Genomic DNA, 15,249 nt, shown 5'->3' with positions numbered 1-15,249 from the left:
GGTACACCTATGCCCTGAGTTACAGGGTCTGATAAGGTGGCCCAGTACCAATTGGTAGATGCACCTAGGGTACATGAGGTAATTTAGAAAGAGAACAGCCAGGCTGTGGGTCTGATTGGCAGGCCCACAGCCAGAGAAAGTCGTAAACCAGTGAAACAAAAGCAAAAATCTGGGTGATCATAGGATTGCAGACCCTACTCTCCTACATGACCCCCCCCCAAACTTTGGGACAATAAGCTAACCTTGACCAGGTGAGTCTTCTTGTTCTAAGTGGAAATATCTGGAGAGCCCATCGGCATTGCCATGATCAGTACCAGGTCTATGTTCCACTGTAAAGTCCATCCCCTGTAGGGAAATGGACCACCTAAGCAGTTTGGGGTTTTCACCCTTCATCTGATTTAGCCACGAGAGGGGCTTATGGTCGGTCTGAATCTTGAAGTGAGTGCCAAACAAGTATGGCCTCAGCTTCTTCAGGGCCCAAACCACAGCAAAGGCCTCCCTCTCAATAGCTGACCAATTCTTCTCTCTGGGGGTCAGCCTTCTGCTTATAAAAGCAATGGGCTGATCCTGACCATCAAAATTCAGTTGAGAAAGAACAGCTCCCACACCCAACTCAGAAGCATCTGTTTGGACAATGAATGGTTTGGAGTAGTCTGGACTCTTAAGGATAGGTGCTGTGCACATGGCCTGCTTTAGGTCATCGAATGCTTTTTGACAGCCTGCTGTCCACTGAACCTTTTTTGGCATTTTCTTACTTGTCAGTTCATTTAATGGTGTCACAATGGAACCATAGTTCCTGACAAACTTTCTGTAGTATCCAGTCAGGCCCAAGAAAGCTCGAACCTGAGTCTGGGTGGTTGGAGGAGCCCAGTCCCTGATTGACTGTATTTTGCTCTCCAGTGGCTGAACCTGGCCTCCACCTACAAGGTGGCCCAGGTATACAACCTGTGTCTGCCCTATCTGGCACTTGGTGGCCTTGATAGTGAGGCCTGCTGCTTGCAGAGCCTCTAACACTTTCCTTAGGTGGACCAGGTGATCCTCCCAGGTGGAGCTAAAGACAGCAATATCATCTAGATATGCTGCACAGAAGTCATCCAGCCCAGTAAGGACTTGATTCACCAACCTTTGGAAGGTGGCAGGTGCATTTTTCAGACCAAAGGGCATTACCACAAATTGATAATGCCCACCAGGGGTTGAAAATGCTGTCTTGGGCTTGGCATCCTCAGCTAACCTGATTTGCCAATACCCAGCTGTTAAGTCAAATGTACTTAAGTAGTTGGCAGAAGCCAATCTACCTATAAGTTCATCTGCCCTTGGTATTGGATGGGCATCAGTCTTAGTGACTGCATTGAGACCCCTGTAGTCTACGCAAAACCTCATCTCTCTCTTACCATCTTGGGTGTGAGGCTTTGGCACTAGAACTACTGGACTAGCCCAAGGGCTATCTGAGGGTTCAATGACTCCCAACTCCAACATTTTCTGCACTTCAGTTTTTATGCAGTCTCTAACATGATCAGGCTGCCTGTAGATTTTACTCTTGACAGGTAGGCTGTCACCAGTGTCAACCTCATGGGTGCACCAATTGGTCTGACTGGGTGTCAGAGAGAACATATGTCTGAAAGACTGAAGAACCTGTTTACAGTCTTTCTGCTGATGTTCAGAGAGGCTGCCACAAAAGACAACACCATCTACTGACCCATCATCAGGATTCTGAGTGAGCAGGTCTGGGAGAGGGTCACTCTCCTCCTCCTGTCCCTCATCTATGGCCATGAGCAAGCTCATGTCCTTCCTGTCGACATATGCTTTGAGCCTGTTGACATGGAGTACCCTGTGGGGACTCCTGGGAGTTCCAAGGTCCACCAGGTAGGTGACCTCTCCCTTTTGCTCAAGAATTGTGTGGGGCCCAGACCATTTGTCTTTGAGTGCTGCTGGGGCCACTGGCTCCAACACCCACACCTTCTGTCCAGGCTGGTAAACAGTCAGGACAGCCTTTTGGTCATGCCAAGCTTTTTGAAGTTCTTGACTGGCCTTAAGGTTTTCAGATGCCTTCTCCATATACTCAGCCATCCTGGAGCGGAGACCAAGTACATAGTCCATTATGTTGGTTGCAGGCTTTTTGAGAGGTCTCTCCCATCCTTCCTTCACCAAACACAAGGGGCCTCTCACAGGATGCCCATACAAAAGTTCAAAAGGGCTGTAGCCAACCCCCTTTTGTGGGACCTCTCTGTAAGCAAACAGAAGGCAGGGCATCAGGACATCCCATCTACGCCTGAGTGTTTCAGGTAGTCCATGAATCATCCCTTTTAGGGTCCTGTTGAACCTTTCAACAAGCCCATTGCATTGTGGGTGATAGGGTGTAGTGAATTTGTAATTGACACCACACTCCTTCCACATAGCAGTTAAGTAGCTTGACATGAAGTTTGCACCTCTGTCAGAGACAACCTCCTTAGGGAAGCCCACTCTGGAGAACACTCCAACTAGGGCCCTTGCCACCACAGGTGCTGTGGTGGTCCTAAGTGGAATAGCTTCAGGATACCTGGTGGCATGATCCACTACCACCAGTATAAACTTGTGCCCTGATGCTGTCTGGGGTTCCATTGGACCAACAATGTCAATCCCCACTCTTTCAAAGGACACCCCCACCACAGGCATTGGTATAAGGGGGGCCTTTGTTGTGCCACCTGACTTACCACTGGCTTGGCAAGTGACACAGGAGCGACAAAACTCCTTGGTATCCTCATTCATGTGAGGCCAGTGAATGTGTGAGACAAGCCTGTCCCAAGTCTTTGTCTGGCCTAAGTGACCTGCTAAGGGAATCTCATGGGCCAAGGTAAGTAGGAAACCTCTCTGAGACAAGGGTACAACCAGCCTCCTGGTCATGCCAGGCTTGGGGTCTCTTGACTCAGTGTACAGGAGTCCATCTTCCCAGTATACCTTGTGGGTACCTGTGGCGTTCCCAGCAGCCTCAGCAGCAGCCTGCGGTCTGAGGGGTTCAAGAGAAGGGCAGTCTAACTGGTCCTTCCCCAGGTCTTCCCTTGAGGGTCCCCCTGAGCCCAAGAATTCAACTTGATCAAGTTCAAACTCCCTAGGCTCAGTTTCCCTCAATTCCTGTAGGTCAGCCTCCTCTGAGACTTGATCCACAACCTGGGGCAAGGGGGAAGGCACAGCCTTAACCCTACTGCTCTTTTTCTTGGAAGGTGTCTGGTCCATTGTTCCAGGATCCAGCACCTGTTCAGTGGGGCATTTTCTGGCCTGTGACCTGGTCACAGCAAACACATGTGCTGGCAAGCCTAACATTTCCAGATGAGTCCTCTGCTCCACTTCTGACCATTGTGATGACTCCAAATCATTGCCCAACAAACAATCCACTGGGAGGTCTGAACTAACTACAACCTTCTTTTGGCCAGTTACCCCTCCCCAGGAGAAAGCTACAATTGCCATACTGTGATTGGTAGTGACATTGCTTGCATTGGTCACCAGGAATTCTGTACCTGGCATGATCTGTCCAGGGTCCACAAAGCTAGGTGTCACCATTGTGACACTGGCACAAGTGTCCCTATAGGCCTGAGCCATTTTTCCATTAATAAAAGGTGTCTGTCTGTATTTGCCCAAAGTATTGGGACTGATGTCAGGGGACATATCCATATCCCCTGTACTGACAAGGACAGCCTGAGTAAGGGTGCCAACTAAGTTGTCACTCCCCTCAGAACCCAGGGTTAACCCTACTAAACCCTTGGGAGGTGCACTACCACTGCTGGCTGTACTAGGGGGCACAGGTGCCTTAGGGGCTGCAGTGGCAGGAGTCTGCCCTCCTCCTTTCTTGGTGCACTCACTAAACCAGTGAGTTTTACTTTTACAGTATTGGCACCACCTTTTAGATTGGCCTTCTTTCTTCTTTTGGGGAGCCTGACCCCCACCCTCTTTGGGTTGTTGGGGACCTGTCGAAGACTTCTGGTCATTTTGTTCCCCTTTAGAATCTTTACCCTTCTGGTCTGCTTTCTTCTGACCACCTTGATTCTGGCCCTGGTTCTGTTTAACTCTTGTTCTAACCCATCTGTCTGCCTTCTTTCCCAATTCTTGGGGAGAGGTCAGATCTGAGTCAACAAGATGCTGATGCAACAACTGGTTCTGACAATTGTTTAAAATTTGTTCTCTCATCATCAAATTGTACAATCCTTTATAATCAGTAACCTTACTGCCCAGCAACCAGCCCTCAAAAGCCTTAGTGGCACAATCTACAAAGTCAGCCCAATCTTGAGACTGAGTTTTCTGGGTATCCCTGAACAGCACCCTGTACTGTTCAGTGGTTAGGCCAAACCCATCAACCAGTGCATTTTTCAAGACTTGGTAATCATTAGCATCCTCTACCCTTGTGGTGAGGAGCTTGTCTCTACCTTTTCCTTCAAAGGAGAGCCACAAGATAGCTGCCCACTGACTTGGGGGAACACCTTGCACAGTGCAGGCCCTCTCCAAAGCAGTAATCCATTTGTGGATGTCATCCCCTTGTTTAAAGGGGGGCACTATCTTACCAAGGTGTTTTGTGTCAAAACTCCTTTCCCTATTGCTAGGTACTATGCTGCCACCAGTGGGGACTGTCCCACTCAATTGTTGCTCTCTAGCAAAGGCAAGCCTTTCTTTGGCCAGGGCAAGTTCTTCCCTTTCAATCCTCAGATTGGCTGCCTTTTCCTTTGCTTCATACACTCTCCTCTGGGGAGATGTCATTCCCCTTTGAGAGGAACGTTGAGAGCCATTGGTATGAAGGGATCTGTTAGAGCCTCTTGATAGAGACCTAACTCGTCCATTCCCAATGTTAAGCTGACCTGAGAGTGGCCCCAGGGCTCCCCTAGAATCCATCTCATGTCTGCTTAAGTTGGTACTGGTTAGTCTAACGACTTCTACCTGTCCCTTGTCTGCCTCACCCCCAGACTCCAAGTCCTCATCCTCATCATCAGCATCATCTGCTTCCTGAAGGGGATGGTCCTGGCTATCAAAGGGTCCCTGTAGGGAGGGCATATTGCCTTCTGAAGTAGAAGGGTCTGGGTTACCAGCCCTCCTTGCATCATAAGTCTCTAAGAGACCAATCAGAAAAGCAGTTGTGGGGTTAGACCCCTGCTTAATCTTCCTAGAGGTACATACTTGTCGTAACTCATGGAAGCTAAGCACAGTATATCTTGAAGGTATGACCTGTGGAGGGTCAACTGACACAAGGGGAGACTCAGTGTTTCCTCCTTTGTCCGACATACTGCTTCTAGTGTGGTGTAAGTGATGCACCTACCTATACTATGTGTTACCTACTGATCCCTTGCTAGAGTTGCAGCCAAGGTGTGCTAAGCCTTGAGGAGCTACAACAGCTGGTTCAGTAGAACTCAGAGTATTCTAAGCTTTAGTTATATGTACCTAACAGTACTTATGTGATCTTTCAACAAGATATTCTTAGGATACGTGTGGTAAAACAACAGCAAGCTCAAATCCCAACCGCTGCTCACCAATGTGAGAAGGTGGCCTGATATGCAGTGGTCACTATTCTAGTGCCCACTATGTATCAGTCCAGCAACCCTTATTGATGATTGGTTGTAAGTCAACCTTATAGACCAGCTATCCTAGTAGCATGGATACGAGCAGTCTAAGGCTAAAGACTCGAGAGGGCGTGTTAAGCCAGCCGTTTACCACACATATACCCCTTGAACACCAAGTGAAAGGACACCACACAAGTGTTATGAAAATAAACAGTTATTTATTTAAGAATCACAACAGCCCTGTACTCTTTATGAGGACAGGGTACTAAGCACAAACCAAAACTCTTACAAAAATACTTAAGTTAGCACAGTATATACAAATGCCCGAGGGGCACGGAAAACCATATACTCTGAAAGTGGAATGTGAAATTCCTAGCAGGTAAGTACAGTACTAATAGCTTTTGGAATCGCTAGGACTTGACTAGGGAATCGTTAGATTACGACTAGGAGGCCTAGGGGACTCGGGTGCAGTGTGTGCACTCTCACGCGAGATGCGGACAAAAGTCTATGGTAGCTAGGAAATAGAAAGTTAGTGTTCTCGGGCGAACCCGACCTGGTAGGGAGAAAACGAAGATAGATTCTGACCCTTGGATAGTGAGGCTATGCTGGGGCACCGAAATGCCGAAGTTACCTAGCCCAGGGGCTGCAGCTGCATAGGTCTGAAAAGACGTCGGGAATCCTCGTAGACGGACCAGGAGCCGGAAGAAAAGATGCTGGCCGGTGACCAGTGAAGAAAGTTCAGTTGGATCCAAGCCTGGATCTCGAAGATAGATGACACCTGAAAGCAGAGGGGACCAAGTTCGAGACTACTAGCCAGTAGTCAGTGGGCACCAGGAGGGCACCGGATGGTAGCCACCTCGACAAGGTGAGTGGGTGACGCTGTAGCTCGAAGATCTCACGGACCAGGAGGCGTTTGTCGGCGACCAGGAGGAGGATCGAGCTGTCCCACGAAGATAGAAGCTGTCGGCGTCGCTGGACCCAGGATTGGGCAACAAAGCCTTGGCAAATTCAAGCCCACGCGGTGGACCTAAAATGGCGTCTGGAGTGGACCAGGAGGGTCCGGGGTGCCTCTCTCGAAGAAGGAAGCAAGGGCCAGCCTGGAGCAACCAGACCAGCAGCAGAGATGTCGTCGGGCGTCGTTCAAAAGGCCACAAGCCAGCCGGCTAGTAGCCAAACAACGCGGTGCACAGCAAACAGCAGAAGGGCCCCACGCAGATCGTGGAGATGCAGGGAGGCTGACCTTGGGTGCTGGAGCTGCGCAGGGTCGGGGCTTCTCGGACCCCAAAGCACTCACCAGTGGAGGACACGGTGGGCTTGCAGTAAAGATGTCGTGCAGTCTTGGCGATCGTCGGTCCCTCGAGGTCTCGTCGCACTCACGGTTCTCAGCTTTGCTGTAGAGGTGAGTAGAGGTCAGAGGTGCCAGGGAAGCCGGGTCTCGTCGAGCTGGGTCGTCGGATTCGTGAAGAAGGACTTGCAGCAGACCGCAGTGTTTCTTAGGATGGTGCCCGCTTGATGCAGGGTGACTACTCCTTAGCCACAAGGGAGAATCTTGAAGAAGAAATCGTGAAGTCCTTTCGAAGAAAGTGGTATCTTGATTCCAAAGATGATCTAATTTGAACAGGGGGCCCGCTCCTATCTTTATACTAAAAAAAGGGGCTGACCCGGTGACTAGGTCCTGCCTATGGGTGGGACCAGGAGGGGGGTGGTTACACCCCTCTCCTCTGCCGGACTTCCCCAGGCCAGGGGCTGGTGTGCCCCTGGAACTGGTTCTGACTGGCCTATGCGTAGTGAGCACCGGGGTGCCACTCAGCAGTCACCTTCCTGAAAAGCCCTGCCTACCCAGGATACACAAAACCATGTCTGGGACGGTGCTAGCACCGCCCCGGACAGGAAACCCTTTGTCCAGGCCTCCCTCGCTGGAAGGACTCCCAGCAGCAGGAGGTCAGACTCGTGTCTGTGGTGGCAGCATCCATTTTGTGGAGCTGAGGCTTCAGTTAACTTTAACCGGGGTTCACAGTTACATACATGTCGTGTCCCTCTAGAAGGGTGGAATGCTAACCCCGTCGCCAGAATTGGCGAGGGGTTAGTATTCCAATTCGTATGACACCTTACTCGACATGTTTTGATAAAGCAATACCAAAGATAGCATTTAACCGCGAGGATTATAATGCACTTAAGAGTATATGGTATGCGATATCATGGAACAGCTATTAGGACTTGGTTCCGCAAGCTGCAGACAGGCTCAGCTCATGCCAGAGCACCATCTCACACGATTCCAAGCACTCTGCCTTCAGGATTGTTAAGGCCTGCCATAGGAGTGACTGATAGGGATCTGTGTGTCCATTTTAGGGTTAGGTATAGGTATACTACACCTACAGCAAAGGGTGATTACACGACTTTGCCCCAGCTGTCATGCAGCCAGTTGTGTCAAATTTAGGAGGCCAGCCAGGGGTGGCATAATACATGCTGCAGCCCCTGGCAGCCCTGGGTACACCTATGCCCTGAGTTACAGGGTCTGATAAGGTGGCCCAGTACCAATTGGTAGATGCACCTAGGGTACATGAGGTAATTTAGAAAGAGAACAGCCAGGCTGTGGGTCTGATTAGCAGGCCCACAGCCAGAGAAAGTCGTAAACCAGTGAAACAAAAGCAAAAAATCTGGGTGATCATAGGATTGCAGACCCTACTCTCCTACACAAGGCATTCTTATAGCTTTGGGGGTCTAGAATAGACCAAACAGTCACACTTGTAGGAGTGTGGTGGTTAGTAGTTGTGTTGTTATATCATTGGCAGCGCAGGCAGGGGCAATGTGTGGTGCAAGCTGCAGAGGCCTGCTGACGAGAGGCACTTATGTTTTTTACAAATTAAGCAGTGTCTGGACTGGAGCAACATATCATGCATGGACCTGGGAAACTTGGCAACTATGCCCCACATTGGCCACGAGGAGGAGTGGCGCGAGGCTTTGCAGCGCTATGTGTGCGCATGCAGTAATGCATTCTGCAGTGTTGCATCTGACTTTTTAACCTGCATCCATGAGCTAATTGGGGAGCCCTGCTCTCTTTGTACATGTACAACTGCATTTATCAAAGAGAGTTTATTTTTATAGAAGAATTGTGTGTTCATTTTGTGGTCATTTAGTGTAACGCAGAAATAAAATCCTGATGTAGATTTAGTGGCTCTGTGCAAAAATGAAAAGAATTGTAAAAATGTGTATCTAACTTAAACTGAAAACAAACATTTTTACAGTATTTTATATTGATAATAAGTCTCTCATAAATGTTTTTTTATAGGTATTCCTATAGAGTGCCTAATGCCTGAGTGGCAATGAGGATGCGTAAACGTGGTGTGCCAGACCACCATGGCGTGGGACCTTTTGGGTGGAGGCACAGTGTACATCTAGGGGGGGGGGGACTATGCCTGCCACGGCTGTTGGTGCCTTGTTGTGGTCCTTTTCTGCAGCCATGCAGTGGCGCACTTACACACCCTATGCCCTTCCAACAGAGACATTGAGAGTGGAGTCCTGGCGCATCTGTGCCTTTGCATGGGAGCAGGACAGGACCATGACTGGGGCAGTGCTGCATGGACCAATCAGGTCATGAGAAACTGGCACAGCTCTTATAATGTCAGAGAAGCCATAGAATGAAGCAAGTCAGCTGACAGTGGCCCTGAGCCTTCAGGGTCGGGACGCCATGTCCTCCTCGAGATGGAGCTGTTGCCGGCGTGGGCAGTTTGTGGATTGTGCAACATCCACGGGTGGTTAATCCACAAGCTGAAGAGCACAGGGCCCGACAAAAACAGCAGCAAGTTCACGGGGCGTAGCTTAGTCGAGGAGATTCTGGGGGTGTGGAACAGAGATTTCCCAACCATCACTGCCAATGAAATAGGAAAATGGATGAATATAGTGTTACATTGAAAAGGCTTCTCTGCAGCACATAAGAGCCATCCAGCCCTTTGTTCCTTCTTGGCCTGTGTGAGAGGGAAGAGGAGGGCTGGGTGTGCACAAGAGATGTGTGTCTGTGCAATGAGGACTGCCAATCCCACTAGAAACTTTTGTAAATGAAGTACGGCCCTTGTAGGTAATTAGTCCAGTAACCAGTAATGTAGATTATGTAGGTTTATTCAGTTACAGGCAAGATGGCACAGCTCCACCGGGCACCGCATCCTGCTGCTCAGCCTCACTCATTCCAACCGACCTCTCATCCAAACCATCACTCAAGAACATTCTATTGCATCACACTCACACAGACTGAGCAGCAAGGAACTAGGAGACACAGGATAGAACACAAACCTGAACAGAAACACAGCTAGCCTGGCTGGAGGCCCCTGAGCCCAACTACACACACCAGAATTCATTTATTAGGCGGGTGTCACACCCCAAACATCCCCATGAGCTATACCCCTGCAGGTTCACCTTCAGTTTGTGCTTGTCGTGGTAATAGTGAGACAATACGTTCCAGGGTGGAATATACTATTAACAACCCAGAATTGGCTGAAGGTTTTGTACATGATGCAGGGGCCACCGCAGTGTACTCTCCCTTCAGTGAAGGGGTTTATCTCTCATCTACCACCAGTGACTACGGTTAAAGTATCAGTAGCAGAGACAAAAGAGGGTCCCGCATGGATCAGCCAGACCTGTGAATTCACCGACATTTGGCGGGTGTCACCCTCTTTTTACTGATGTTCACCCGCCTGACAAACAAAGGGGCCGAATCACAGAACTAACTTAAGACAAAATCCTAAACTTACTACTTTTGGAATTCACAGAAGTTAGGATTTTGTCTTAAGTTTGTCTTAAGACAGACTTAAGACAGACTTAAGTTAGGATTTTGTCTTAAGTCTGTTTTAAGACAAACTTAAGACAAAATCCTAACTTCTGTGAATACCAAAAGTAGTAAAGTTAGGATTTTGTCTTGAGTTAGTTTTGTGAATCGGGCCCATTATGACTCCATAGACTTTAGTTAGCTCTCCTGCTTTCCAAACCCATATCACATTCCAAAGAATGTCCACTTGGTATTCGCTTAATGGGATCACCCTCTGAAGCACCAGACCTTGGGCACTTGTGAGTCAAGAGCTTGACATGTATGATCAGCCAGATTGCCTTCATGCAATTCGATTCAGTGAGGTGATTCTCGAGCACCTCCAGAAATATTTGCTCTGCACTGTAGGTTTCTGAGCTGCAAGCATCTTGGAGTGGCTACAGGGCACACTGCAGATTACAAAGAATGCTCAACCAGAAGACCCATTCCAGCAGTAGGGCACCGGTAAGGCGACATAACTAGTCGGACACTAGACCACATCCTGGAATGCTTCTTGGTGGCGGGCATGTTGGGTGCAGGTAAGTCCACTTTAGCCTGCAGGAGGAAGGTTTCCTTTCCCCGTGTGGATGCAGCACTGATGGACATTCACATGTTCAACGCCAGCAACATGAATGTGCACAGTGAGCCGATAACAGAGGCTGGTGTGCCTGGGCCAGATCATGCTGCACCACAAAAACATGCAAAGGACCACTTCAAAGAGTCAATCCCGTCTGGTGGGACTCGGCTCACTCATAGCCAAGACACCATCAGACTGCAGACTAAGAAGTGTACCAAATAAAAACAAGGCAGCAGGCACCTTCCATCAATGCACCCAGGATCTAGAATAACAACCCTACCAGCAGGACCGCCCCCAACATGTTTTAGTTTAGAAAAATGCTGAATCCTCACCTCTTTGAAGAACACTACATCACAATGCATTAACCCCTTGCCTGCCTATGACGAGCCCAGCTCGTCATGAGTCACAGTGGAGCTGTGCTCATGACGAGCTGGGCTCGTCATAACGGCCGCGGCGCGCCTACGCATATTGGTTCCCCGCCTGTGCGGCAGCATCAATTAGTGTGCGGAGTCGTGATGAGCTCATGACGAGCTGGGCTCGTCATGAGCACTGCAGCGCTGCGGCTCCCCCAACCCACCCCCCGCACCGTGGTGGAATTACCCCCGCGGCGAAGGGGTTAACTGTCAACAAGCTTGCTTCGTCTCTTATCACTTGTTGACTTCCTGCTTGACTTTGTCCTGTGCAGCGCTCTGCTGTCTTTGGCTAGGTTCACGCTATGGAGATATCACACACAAACATACAGATAAACTTGTCAACCTCCTTGGAACATATGTTTTTGTACTGTAATGCCTAGTAAGGAAGCTTCTATACACTCACATAGTTTATCCCTGAAAAAAATAAAATATTTTAATTTATATTCTATAACTGGAAAAAATGTAGCTGTCTCTCAATTGTAGTAGTCTGATACATTTACTTTGTGATTCACCTTGGAAAATTGTTGACTGTAATACAAACCAAACATTTACAAATGCAATTATTTCCTGCTGCAGCATAGCTTTCTTGTCTATCACCTCAGTGACAGACATTTCTGCCTGGCTCTGTTAGAATTCTTGTATCTATGGTTACAGCTGAATATCAATGTGTTGTAATCTACTGCCTGGTATGATGCACCCTTCCATTGATGTTTTACTGCTGCTCAGCCAGTGAGTGAGGTCATTGGAAGGTTGGAATGCTGGGAGTGCCTGCCCTTGGATGAGTGGACACTTGGAGTGTGTTGGGCTGAGCAGCAGGATGCGGCTAGTGGTGGGTTTTATTTGTAACTTGGAACTAAACTTAATAAACCTACATCTTTATAACCTACAAGGATACCCTTGCAACACTGGCAGCAATCTAGGGGCCCGATTCACAGAACTAACTTAAGACAAAATCCTAAACTTACTACTTTTGGTATTCACAGAAGTTAGGATTTTGTCTTAAGACAGACTTAAGACAGAATCCTAACATAAGTCTGTCTTAAGTTTGTCTTAAGACAAACTTAAGACAAAATCCTAACTTCTGTGAATACCAAAAGTGGTAATTTTAGGATTTTGTCTTAAGTTAGTTCTGTGAATCGGGCCCTGGGAGAGAAACCATGTGTAAAAAACAAGGTGAAAAGATGAGAGAACTTAAGAAGAAACTAAGAGTTAAACAGATGCTAGTTAAATCAAGAGTTAAAGAAATTAAGGAAACTAAGGCCGAAAGAGAACGCCTGAGTGTCCGATCCTTTGGACAGCACTCACCCTGGGTCTCTTCTCAGCTTCTTACATTGAATTAAAGGAGAGTAGTTGCGTCTAGTTAGAATCAACTAGCAGCGTCTATTTTAGAGGAACCAGCAGCTTGTATGGTAAAGAACCAGCACCGTTTGTACTTTCAGGGAACTGACAGGGTTAATTTTGGATTGATTTTCAGCTTGCCGATGAGAATGAAACTGACCGCCCTGATTATCTACGACTGTTGAGAGTGTGCGATGGGCTTGGGCTAATATTGCGAAGAGGGCACACCAGGAAGTACTCTATGCTCCGTCCAAGCCTTTGAGCGGTAACCCACTGCTCCGACCACTTTTGGATAAGGCTGTCTCGCTTAGAGTAACTGCGCATGAGCTGCATTGCGGCAGCGATCTGTACCCAGCTGGAGAATTCTTAACGATGCAGGAAATGTGCAACTTACAGGCCCGACTGCCTCTGATATGTTACTTTATTATCAACTGCGGGCAGCTTGCAAAGCCACCTATAAGGACTTTCCAAGCGAACCCCCTATGTTGCCTGCGCTGGAAAACATACTATCTAACCCATCGCCCCGAAAGCTTGTAACACGCATCTATAGTATTACACAGAGGGAAACCCCACTTACCCGAACCAGATCCCGGGAGGCACGGGAGGTGGAAGCAGATCTGACTATAACTGAGGAGCAGTGGCTGTATTGCTGCACCCAGCTGGAATACTTATCACCCAACTACCGGCTTAGGATGATACACTTCAATTACTTACACCGTTTATACCGCACTCCGTCACAATGCACCGAATGGGAATCCGAGTAGATACTAGTTGTTGGCGCTGCAGGGAGCAGGATGCTACATTCACACATATGGCCTGGCTTTGTCCCCCTGTGGCACAATATTGGATGGACATATTTATGCATCTTGGGAACATAACGGGGAGCGCTATCGAGACATCCGTGATGATTGCTTTGCTGGGGGTTGTGCGTGACGTTCCGATACTGCACCGCAGGCTCATTGCAAAGCTGCTGCTTATGGCTAAACGCCTGGTGGCAATACACTGGAGGAAACGGAGGCCACCTGCGGTGACAGATTGGATTAGAGCCGCCACATATTGTTGAGATTAGTTAGAAGTCTTTTGGGAACAGATGCCAAGCAGCTCTAGACCTGCGGATATATGGGCCCCATTTTCTGACTCGTTGAGGTTGGGAGGTGTGGATTATCAGTCCGAATAGTCCCCGGGACATAGCGCAATGCAGATTCGGATTGTATTGGGGGGGAGTGGTGCGGTGGTGGCTCCATGCTTGTGTGTTTGTGGGATGGGGCAGCGGTGACTGGATGGCATTGACCCTTAGAGATATGACATATACACCCTGTTTTGGGAATATATCTGTACAATAATGAACGGTGCATCTGGGCACCGGAACAACAGAGGGGGAGGGTTTTAGGGAGATTGTAGCTGTTATCATTTAAGGCTGGGATAGCATTTTGTTAAAGGTACTTTGCCCTAATTCTGCATATTCTTTTATATCGTACATCACGCTGCCTGCCACTGTGGTTGTTGGCAAAAAAAAGCTGTGTCAATTGATATTCGTACAATAGCTGCCGGCATGAGGCAGTGTACTTTTGGAATATTCAATACATTTTTTTAAAACCAAAAAAAACCAACCCTGGGAACTGAGGTGGATTCTGGCCTAGTCAGAATACCAACTCAAGCTGTTCTTGTCTGTGATGTGGACATTGCTATGTCCTCTACTGTGAGCCCCAGTAACTTGGGCAAGTACAGACAGACTCCTTTAATTAATAACAAAGTGGCTCAGGCCTACAGGGACACATGTGCTAGTGTCACTATGGTGACACCCAGCTTTGTGGACCCTGGACAGATAATACTAGGTGACAATTACCTAGTGACCAATGCAAGCAATGTCACTACCATCCATAGTATGGCAATTGTGAATTTCTCCTGGGGAGGGGTAACTGGCCTCAAAAGGGTTGTTGTTATTTCAGACCTCCCTGTAGAATGTTTACTTGGCAATGACCTAGAATCTTCAGCCTGGTCAGAAGTGGAGTGTAAGACCCATGCAGAAATGTTAGGAATTTCAGCACATGTCCTTGCTGTGACCAGGTCACAGGTCAAAAATTGCAACACTGAACAGGCACTGGATCCTGGAACAATGGACCAATTGCCTACCAGGAGGAGAAGCAGTAGGGTTAAGGCAGTGCCTCCCCCTTGCCTCAGAATGAGGATCAGCCTGCCAAGGAAGATGATTGTGAGACCAAAATAGGAACTGTCCTTGAAGAGCTTGAGCCTGATCAGGTTGAGTTTCTTGGGATAGAGGGACCTGCAAGGGCAGATCTGAGGCAGGCGCAGTTGGACTGCCCTTCTCTTGAACCCCTCAGACAGCAAGCTGCTGCTGAGGCTGCAGGGAATGCTAATGGAACCCATAGCGTGTATTTGGATGAAGGGCTCCTGTATTCAGAGGCAAGAGACCCCAAGCCTGGTGATTCCAGGAGGTTGGTCATATTTCCTTTGGCATTCAGGGGTTTCCTTCTTACATTAGCCCATGATATTCCCTTTGCAGGAAATCTTGGCCAGAACTAGACTTGGGACAGGCTTGTCCCTCACTTTCACTGGCCTCATATGTCAGAGGATACCAAGGAGTGTTGC

This window comes from Lissotriton vulgaris, chromosome 8, assembly GCF_964263255.1.
Source record: "Lissotriton vulgaris chromosome 8, aLisVul1.2, whole genome shotgun sequence".
Lineage (NCBI taxonomy): Eukaryota > Metazoa > Chordata > Amphibia > Caudata > Salamandridae > Lissotriton > Lissotriton vulgaris.
Note: the sequence above shows the minus strand (reverse complement) of the source record.